The sequence below is a fragment of the Dermochelys coriacea genome, chromosome 11, assembly GCF_009764565.3.
Source record: "Dermochelys coriacea isolate rDerCor1 chromosome 11, rDerCor1.pri.v4, whole genome shotgun sequence".
NCBI lineage: Eukaryota > Metazoa > Chordata > Testudines > Dermochelyidae > Dermochelys > Dermochelys coriacea.
The window spans coordinates 71600660-71610660 of record NC_050078.2 but is presented as its reverse complement, the minus strand read 5'-3'; positions in this window follow the sequence as shown (position 1 = coordinate 71610660).

The following is a 10001-nucleotide window of genomic DNA, read 5'->3' as shown; positions in this document are numbered from 1 at the left end:
ATTCTTCCGTCCTAAGTGCAGGACTCTGCACTTGTCCTTGTTGAACCTCATCAGATTTATTTTGATCCAATCCTCCAATTTGTTGAGGTCACTCTGGACCCTATTCCTACCTTCCAGCATATCTACCTCTCCCCCAAGCTTAGTGTCATCCGCAAACTAAAAGGAGAAAAAATTCATAGGAAGGAGTTTTAGACCAACTCCTTGCTGGATGAGCAAGCATCTTAGAGAGGTGATTAAGAAGAAGCAGAAAGCATACAGGGAGTGGAAGATGGGAGGGATCAGCAAGGAAAGCTACCTAATTGAGGTCAGAACATGTAGGGATCAAGTGAGACAGGCTAAAAGTCGAGTAGAGTTGGACCTTGCAAAGGGAATTAAAACCAATAGTAAAAGGTTCTATAGCCATATAAATAAGAAGAAAACTAAGAAGGAAGAAGTGGGGCCGCTTAACACTGAGGATGGAGTGGAGGTTAAAGATAATCTAGGCATGGCCCAATATCTAAACAAATACTTTGCCTCAGTCTTTAATAAGGCTAAAGAGGATCTTGGGGATAATGGTAGCATGACAAATGGGAAGGAGGATATAGAGGTAGATATTACCATATCAGAGGTAGAAGCGAAACTGAAACAGCTTAATGAGACTAAATCGGGGGGCCCAGATAATCTTCATCCAAGAATATTAAAGGAATTGGCACCTGAAATTGTACGCCCATTAGCAAGAATTTTTAATGAATCTGTAAACTCAGGAATAGTACCGAATGATTGGAGAATTGCTAATATAGTTCCTATTTTTAAGAAAGGAAAAAAAAGTGATCCGGGTAACTACAGGCCAGTTAGTTTCACATCTGTAGTATGCAAGGTCCTGGAAAAAATTTTGAAGGAGAAATTAGTTAAGGACATTGAAGTCAATGGTAAATGGGACAAAATACAACATGGTTTTACAAAAGGTAGATCGTGCCAAACCAACCTAATCTCCTTTTTTGAAAAGGTAACAGATTTTTTAGATAAAGGAAATGCAGTGGATCTAATTTACCTAGATTTCAGTAAGGCATTTGATACTGTGCCACCTGGGGAATTATTAGTTAAATTGGAGAAGATGGGGATCAATATGAACATCAGAAGGTGGATAAGGAATTGGTTAAAGGGGAGACTGCAACGGGTCCTACTGAAAGGCGAACTGTCAGGTTGGAGGGAGGTTACCAGTGGAGTTCCTCAGGGATCGGTTTTGGGACCAATCTTATTTAATCTTTTTATTACTGACCTTGGCACAAAAAGTGGGAGTGTGCTAATAAAGTTTGCAGATGATACAAAGCTGGGAGGTATTGCCAATTCGGAGAAGGATCGGGATATTATACAGGAGGATCTGGATGACCTTGTAAACTGGAGTAATAGTAATAGGATGAAATTTAATAGTGAGAAGTGTAAGGTTATGCATTTAGGGATTAATAACAAGAATTTTAGCTATAAGTTGGGGACGCATCAATTAGAAGTAACGGAAGAGGAGAAGGACCTTGGAGTATTGGTTGATCATAGGATGACTATGAGCTGCCAATGTGATATGGCTGTGAAAAAAGCTAATGCGGTTTTGGGATGCATCAGGAGAGGCATTTCCAGTAGGGATAAGGAGGTTTTAGTACAGTTATACAAGGCACTGGTGAGACCTCACCTAGAATACTGTGTGCAGTTCTGGTCTCCCATGTTTAAAAAGGATGAATTCAAACTGGAGCAGGTACAGAGAAGGGCTACTAGGATGATCAGAGGAATGGAAAACTTGTCTTATGAAAGGAGACTTAAGGAGCTTGGCTTGTTTAGCCTAACTATAAGAAGGTTGAGGGGAGATATGATTGCTCTCTCTAAATATATCAGAGGGATAAATACAGGAGAGGGAGAGGAATTATTTCAGCTCAGCACCAATGTGGACACAAGAACAAATGGGTATAAACTGGCCACCAGGAAGTTTAGACTTCAAATCAGACGAAGGTTTTTAACCATCAGAGGAGTGAAGTTTTGGAATAGCCTTCCAAGGGAAGCAGTGGGGGCAAAAGATCTATCTGGCTTTAAGATTCTACTCGATAAGTTTATGGAGGAGATGGTATGATGGGATAATGGGATTTTGGTAAGTAATTGATCTTTAAATATTCAGGGTAAATAGGCCAAATCCCCTGAGATGGGATATTAGATGGATGGGATCTGAGTTACTATAGAAAATTCTTTCCTGGGTATCTGGCTGGTGAATCTTGCCCATATGCTTAGGGTTTAGCTGATTGCCATATCTGGGGTCGCGAAGGAATTTTCCTCCAGGGCAGATTGGAGAGCCCCTGGAGGTTTTTCGCCTTCCTCTGTAGCATGGGGCATGGTTGACTTGAGGGAGGCTTCTCTGCTCCTTGAAGTCTTTGAACCATGATTTAAGGACTTCAATAGCTCAGACATGGGTGAGTTTTTCATAGGAGTGGGTGGGTGAGATTCTGTGGCCTGCACTGTGCAGGAGGTCGGACTAGATGATCAGAATGGTCCCTTCTGACCTTAGTATCTATGAATCTATGAATCTATGAAACTTGCTGACGGTGCAATCCATCCCATCATCCAGATCATTAATGAAAATGTTGAACAAAACCGGCCCCAGGACCGACCCCTGGGGCACTCCGCTTGATATCAGCTGCCAACTAGACTTCTCAGCTCATTTCTTCACCTGGCTGTCCATGAAGGTTAATTGTGTCAACATGCTTACTAATTTAGCCACCATCTCAAGCAGAGGATTGTTAACCTGTCTAGTTTTGTGCTTGCCAACAGTTTCCACAATCACCAGGAGAGTTTTATTTACCAAGTCCTGGATTGCTATCTCATCATTTGTGCCTGAGTAGAAAGGAACTAAACAACTTCCCCATGAATCCTGGAGCTCTGGTGGGAAGTTCTGGCTGTCATTTCAATTTAGACTTGGCTTTCTTTTCTCTCTTAATTTTGGGGTTCTTGGATAACAATATGTTTTTATACAGCAATTTACCGTAGCAGAGTACAAAGGAGGTCAATATCATTATTTCCATTTTTACAGATGGAGAAACTGAGGCACAAAGTGGCTGAATGACTTGCCCACGGTCACTCAGCAGCAGAGACATGAAATGGAATTCAGTTCTCCTGATTTCCAGTCCAGTGCTCTTTCTACTACACCACAGAGGATGGAACGATCCTTGTCAGTCTTATCCCTCCAGAGTCGATAGCAAAATTCCCATTGACTTTCATGGGAGCAGTCCCCAGATCAGGTCATCAAGACACTTGCTGTACAACAGACCTGAATTAGCTGAACCACATTCATAATTGACCTCACCCCCTTCTCTTCAAGGGAATTAAATTAAGGGTGAGTCTTGGTCCACTGAACATGTCAGTAAATGGCACCAATGAGCTTGGAGCTTTGGTATGGTGCATCTGCTCAGACATGCATCAGGCTTTGGCCCCCACACACATTCTTAAATGTCTCCTTTCAAGGGGATTGTAGTGTGGGAGGCCTGGTACAAAGAGTAATGCATGTTTTGTTATGTAGCCATGCATAAATTATGTATACACAAACGCATTCATTTCAGTGGGAACCATTTTCCATCCCATTTAATAATAAAACACATACGTGGCTCTTGTGGTTACTCCTTCAATCCTTCACCAATTATCAGCTAAAATTTCCCTCATCCAAAAATCCTGCCTGGTAAAAAATCCATCACTTTAACGCTGACAGCTATGAATGGCTATTTTTTGTGATGAAAAGGGACATCCCAGCCCATATGAACTATGGGCATGCTGACACTCGACTTCTTCGTGTTGAGTAACATGGTTGTAAACTTTACCGTGGATAGGAGATTAATTTTTCTGTCGTGTCAGCACTAGAACTTCTAGCCATATATTACCCATTGTGTTAACTCACACGATTATAAGTTCAAATGTAAACATATAGGCAGAGATTTTTTTTGGAAAAAAGACTTTCCCATTTGTTAAGGTAAAATGCTGAAATTTTAAAATTAAAAGTATAATTAAGTCGTATGTCACATATGAACTTGAATGGTAGAGTTGATCAGATCTTTATACCAAAAAGAAAGCTCGGTTGTACCTTAAATCAAGTGGACCGTGCCACAAACACTTTATCACATGAAAAGAACTGTCTCTTTTCTTTTTTCCCCAACTTCTCTTCTTTTTCTCTGTGACTTTTGAAATTTTTTCATGGATCTTAAGGTCAGAGGGACCATAGATCATCTAGTCTGGCCACCTGCATAACAGGCCAGTGAATTTAATTAATTACCCCTGCATTGAGCACAGTAACTTGTGTTTTGTTGAAAGCACACTGTAATGGGTCAGGACTCACCACTGCGGTGCCTCCTGCTAGTTGGTCCAGGAATTAGCTCAGTCGAGCTCCGGAATGCCCTCTGTGGGTGGTGTCTTGCCTGTTGTCTGTTCTACTCTGCTGTTTCAGACCTGCGTTGCTCCCCTGCTCAGCGGTGTCCTCTTCAGGACACTGCCCTCCAGCAGTGCCCACTACTTCTTCCTCACCTCCCTTCTGGGGATCACAGCAGTCCTTTGGCTTGCACTTGCCGCAGGGGTCAACCACAACCCAAAGTCTAGCCCCTCACTTCAGGGGCAAGTTGCAGTCAGTATTGGCCATGCTCCTCTTCGGCCAGGTGCACCCGCTACTCTGGGTCCCAACCCAGGGACTCTCTAGCGGCAGTCTCTCTGCCCTCCTTCTCTCCCCTTGTCTGCCTATTGTCCCTGGACCACTTCCCCTTGGCCCTTGCACCTTCTTGGCCCTTTCTGGCAGGGGCCTGCAGCCTAGCAGGTAACAGGCCAGAGATCACCCTCTGCTCCCCTGAGCCTGCCCAGCACTGCTCTCTCTCAGGTGCTATTCCTGGGAGCCAGTCCTCCTTCCTGCCTGTCAGGGAGAGAATCCCCGCTGCTCTGCTGGGCAGCTCCTTAGATCTGGGCTGCCCCAGCAGCTGCCTCCTGTCTGGCTCCTAACAAGCCTCCCCCTAATTAGTTGCAGGTTTCCACAGCCTCCCTGGCTGCTTCTGCCCCACCCCCTGCTGGAGTGGGCCACCTGCACCACTACACACTCCTTCCAGAAATGCATCCAGTCTTCATTTGAGGCCATCAAGTGATGGAGAATCCACCACTTCCCTTGGCAGTTTGTTCCGTTGATTAATCACCCACACTATTTAAAAAAATATGCCTTCCCCCCCAGGCATTTAGTTCCTATTCTTATTTTTCTTGATCCTGAAGCTGGGGTTAGGCCTAAACATTTTACAGCATTGTCTTATTGCTGTTGACTTTGATCAGCTAGCTGAGTGTCCTTAAACTGAACCACTATTCTTCAAGTATCAGAGGGGTAGCTGTGTTAGTCTGGATCTGTAAAAGCAGCAAAGAGTCCTGTGGCACCTTATAGACTACCAGATGTATTGGAGCATAAGCTTTCGTGGGTGAATACCCACTTCGTCGGATGCATCTGACAGATGCACCCACGAAAGCTTATGCTCCAATACGTCTGGTAGTCTATAAGGTGCCACAGGACTCTTTGCAACTATTCTTCAGCTTGAACTTGTCTCGATTCTTTTTCTTTGCTAAATTGAAGATTTTTTCCCCCTTAAATTTGTTCATTTAATTAAAACAAAACAACATTTTGGTTGCTGAAAGCTGAAAAGTGTTGGGGCTTCTGGAAATCCTACCGCTGACCCATCAATCAGAGATGAAGCCAATCAAATTGTTCTTTTTTCTCTAATGTTTGCCAGGGTTGTAATGGTGGTAAAGTGTTTGAATAAAGGAGGTTACAGGAAATAAATAAATAAAAGAGTTACAGTTACGTAATTGAATTGGGCAAGGTACTATACTTGTGCTTTCAGTCTCCTTCATACCCCTGGAGTAGTGCACTGGGGCCTTAGCCTGGGATAATATCTGGCCCAACGTGTGTGCTAAATGAGTAGCTTATGGGTTGCAAGAGAGAAAGGGGTTTGTGTATATTGCAGGAAAAGTAGTTTGAATGTATTTGTATGTTTTCCATTGTATGCAGGGCTAATAAAGTCTTTTAAATTGCAGACATTTTGTAGCTTACTAGACAGAATTAATAGGTTCGTGATCCATGGAGAATCACCAACAGTCCTAGCTGTGCTGATGGGTATCAGGCATGCTTTGATATGACTGAACAATACAATTCCATGTGGCTCAGTTATAGCCCCATAGCCCACAGCTGGGAAAGATGTTTGGTAGCAATTGCTTGCTGCCGTGTGGTGTGACTGACAGTGTGACACCCTGAGTACCTAATCTATAGAAGAAATTGTTATGCTGTAAATCTGAATGATGTTGACTGCTCTCCTGCAGTAGAAATGAAATACACCAATTTATGACTGGTTTCAGAGTAGCAGCTGTGTTAGTCTGTATTCACAAAAAGAAAAGGAGTACTTGTGGCACCTTAGAGACTAACAAATTTATTTAAGCATAAACTTTCGTGAGCTAAGTGAGCTGTAGCTCACGAAAGCTTATGCTCAAATAAATTTGTTAGTCTCTAAGGTGCCACAAGTACTCCTTTTCTTTTTGCAACTTATGACTGAGATGCTCAAAAATGGGTGTCTAAAATTTAGGCTTCTAAATCCATATTCAGGCTCTGAAGTAAGGTGGACAAAGTACTGAGTATTCTGCATTGCACAGGAATCAGAATGAACATATGTACTTGGAAAGGACCCTGAAAAAGAGGAAGGAAGATCTTGTGATTAAGACAATAGCATCAGAATCATTCCCAGCTCTGCCACAGAATTCCGGCGTGACCTCGGGCAAGTCATTTAATCTCTCTATGCCTCAGTTTTCCATCTGTAAAATGGGGATAATATTTTCTTTCTCTCGCCCTTTGTCTGCTTAGAAAGTAAATTTTTCAGGAACTGTATCTTGCTGTATCTAGCATAATGGGGCCCTGATTCCTAGCTGGTCCCTCTAGGCACTAGCCCCATGCAGATTTCACTGTGTACATATTATATGTATACAATGTACTGATGTATCTCTGTCTGTTTTAAAATGTCATTGGTTTCCTACAGAGAGCAGCCAGTGTGCACTAGGCCCCATTTTATGGCTCTTTCTAATGTTAAAAAAGGGTAGGAAGTTTCATATCTATTTACCTTTCCCCAACCCCACTTTGATTTTCTTTAATAGTGAGTCCCTCAGTCATTGAGCACAAAAGCATCTGGAAATTGAAATTGTTTGGTTAAAAATTGCCCTGTTGAAATTTACAAGCCATTCCAGACTAGTTTCAAGTGTCTGACAGGAAAAACTGAACACAAAAAGCCTCTTTGGTATTCATTTGTACAAGGTTTTAGGGTTTCCTTGGATAGTCATCAAGAAGATTGAATCCTTCACTAGCACCAGGAAACAGGAAATCAAGAAACTGTTAATGGGTCCAGAAGTGGTTGCAGCGAGCATTACAGAGGACAAAGCCACATTTTAAAAGCAGTGCCCTGAGTAAGGGCCTGATCTTGCAGAGATCTATATAGGTGATTAACTTTATTCACACAATAGCCCCTTTAACTTCAATACGATTACTTACGTTCTTTGTAAAGTTACTCATGCATGTGAATGTTTACAGGATCAGTCCCTTTGAGCTTGGTGCTTCATTGCCTTGTATCCTGCATCATAAATTGCATCTGCACAAAGTGGTTGTGAAATGAGTGACATATTGAAAACTGTGTTTAAAATTACAAGCTTTCACTTTAAGTTTTAAGGGGTTTCCTAGTCCTGCTTGCAGGCTATGAGGGAAGTGTGCTATATGGGTCTTCTGCAGTTAATTTGAAGAGGTCCAGCTTAGAACAAGGTGCACTTGTGCCTGTCATCTTTAGGAAGCAGTCTGCTTTGTCTCTCTCTGGTTTTGGTTCTTTTTTGGTAGGGTTCTGGATTAAAAAAAATAAAGTTGCAACCTTCCAGAAAGATAAAACCATGAAATACTCAAACTTCTATTTGTAGGCCATGAACATCATAGAACTCTGGTCTGTTAGTGTTCTCTACCCACCTCTGCAAAATTCTGGTTGATGTTTTTCATGTGGGAATGTTTTCCTGCCAAAAAATACACAAGTCAAAACCGATATCTTTCATGGGGAAAAATGTCAGTTCCAAAGAGTATGTTGTGATTTCCTGGCAGGAAATGATGAAATCAAGCTTTTTTGCTTCAGATTGATATTTTGAAACAGAATGAAATTTCTACTGTAAAAACAAAATACAGTGTTCATTTTGAAATATTCATTCAAAGCAAATTTTTTGCTTAGACTTGGCTCAATTTTTCCCATGAGATGTTCCAGTTTTCGGACAAGCTTTAGCACTGTGATAGAATGTACCGATGTGTCCACACCCTATACACTATTGTTATAATCTTTGTACAAAATATGCCTTGTGAGCTGTTATTTTAAACCTCAGCCTTATATATGAAGTTATAAACATAAGATGAAATCATGACTAAAAGTATGTTTTCCAGAAAAGTCTGGGGAATGGCCAAACCAGTTCCTCTGAGACCAAGCTGAAGCCCCAGACAGGTGTAAACAAGGTTGATGGACCATTACCTGCTAAGTGGCCATTCTTTGGCATGAAAGGGGGCGGGGGCAAAAAATCTATATCTTAGCAAAGCAACAGCATGGAGTTCCCTTCCACACAGACTGCCTGTCGCCTTGTTCCCTACTGGAAATGCTTCTCAAAGGTAGGACTGTACTACATAAAAAAGGAGCAAAAACCCCAAGGCACCCCTCCTCTCTCTCTCTCTCTGCCCATCAATTCACTGCATCAGAAGTGACAAAGGAAGCAGCGATTGAACTGGAGAAGGGGTCCTGACCTAAGAAGTTCGTTCAGTAAGACTGCTGAAGGCATGTAGTGAGAAAAACGTTCTTTGAATTTAACATAGTTTAGGCACCAGTTGTGTTTAACCTTTATTTTTCTTGTAACCATTGCTGACTTTTATGCCTCATGACTTGTACTCACTTAATGTCTCTCTCTTTGTAGTAAATAAACTTTTTCTCATTGTTTTATCTAATTTGGTGTGTTTGAATTAAAGTGTCTGGGAAACTCCATTTTGGAGTGGCAAGTTATGTGCATATTATTTCTATTAAAGCAATAATAGACTTCATATGAATTTGTATTGCCCAGGAGAGGGTTGGGCAGAGCAGGACATACATTTCTGAGGGGAAATCTAGGACTGAAGGTGTGTCAGGGTCACCCTGCAGTAGAGCCCAGGCAGGTGAGAGCCCAGGTGTGTCTGGCTGGCTGAAGCACGTGCGCAGACACAGCTGGGAGTGACTTGCATGCTGGAGGCTGTTTGTGAGCAGTCCAGGCTGGAGGCTGCAGCAGCAAAGCAGTGCAAAGGGCACCCCAGGTTAGAGGGCAGGGGTGCCACAGCTGCTCAATCTGGATTGTACCCTGGGTACATTAGAAACACCCACTTTGCACTTACTGGCCCAGATTCTCTGCTGCATTCACTCTTTGCCGGTTACAGAAGGTGGGTGGGCAGGTGAAGTCATCCATAATTATTTCACCATGATAGGCTGGGTTGAGAGTTGTCCACTGAAATATAGAGATGCTCAGAACTGAGTTGGTCTAATCCCTCCCTCTGCTGGATTTCGACATATTGGAATGAATTCCACGGCAATCAATGTGTCCGTGGTTTCTAGTGAAGGCTGTGGGGGAAAACAATCAGAAAGACAAATGTGAAACTTCCATTCCCCCCAAAAATCTCCTGTCTAATCCATAATGTGGGTCTTCTGTGCACTCCATGGGTCTCCATCACACACTCCATACTTACATCTAGGCATGGAACTGTCATTGATGTCAATGGGGCACTGAATTCAGAAGGTGCAATGGAAATCCACAGTGCGAGCATGAGGAGATGTCCCCCCTCCCTGCTTTCCCCCAACTATTTTAACCAGGATGTAGAAGAGAGAGAAAATAAGATCTCAAATTCATCGTAAAGTTTCTGGCCTCCTGGCTCCTTTCTGGTCTCCTACCATAATCACTTTGAT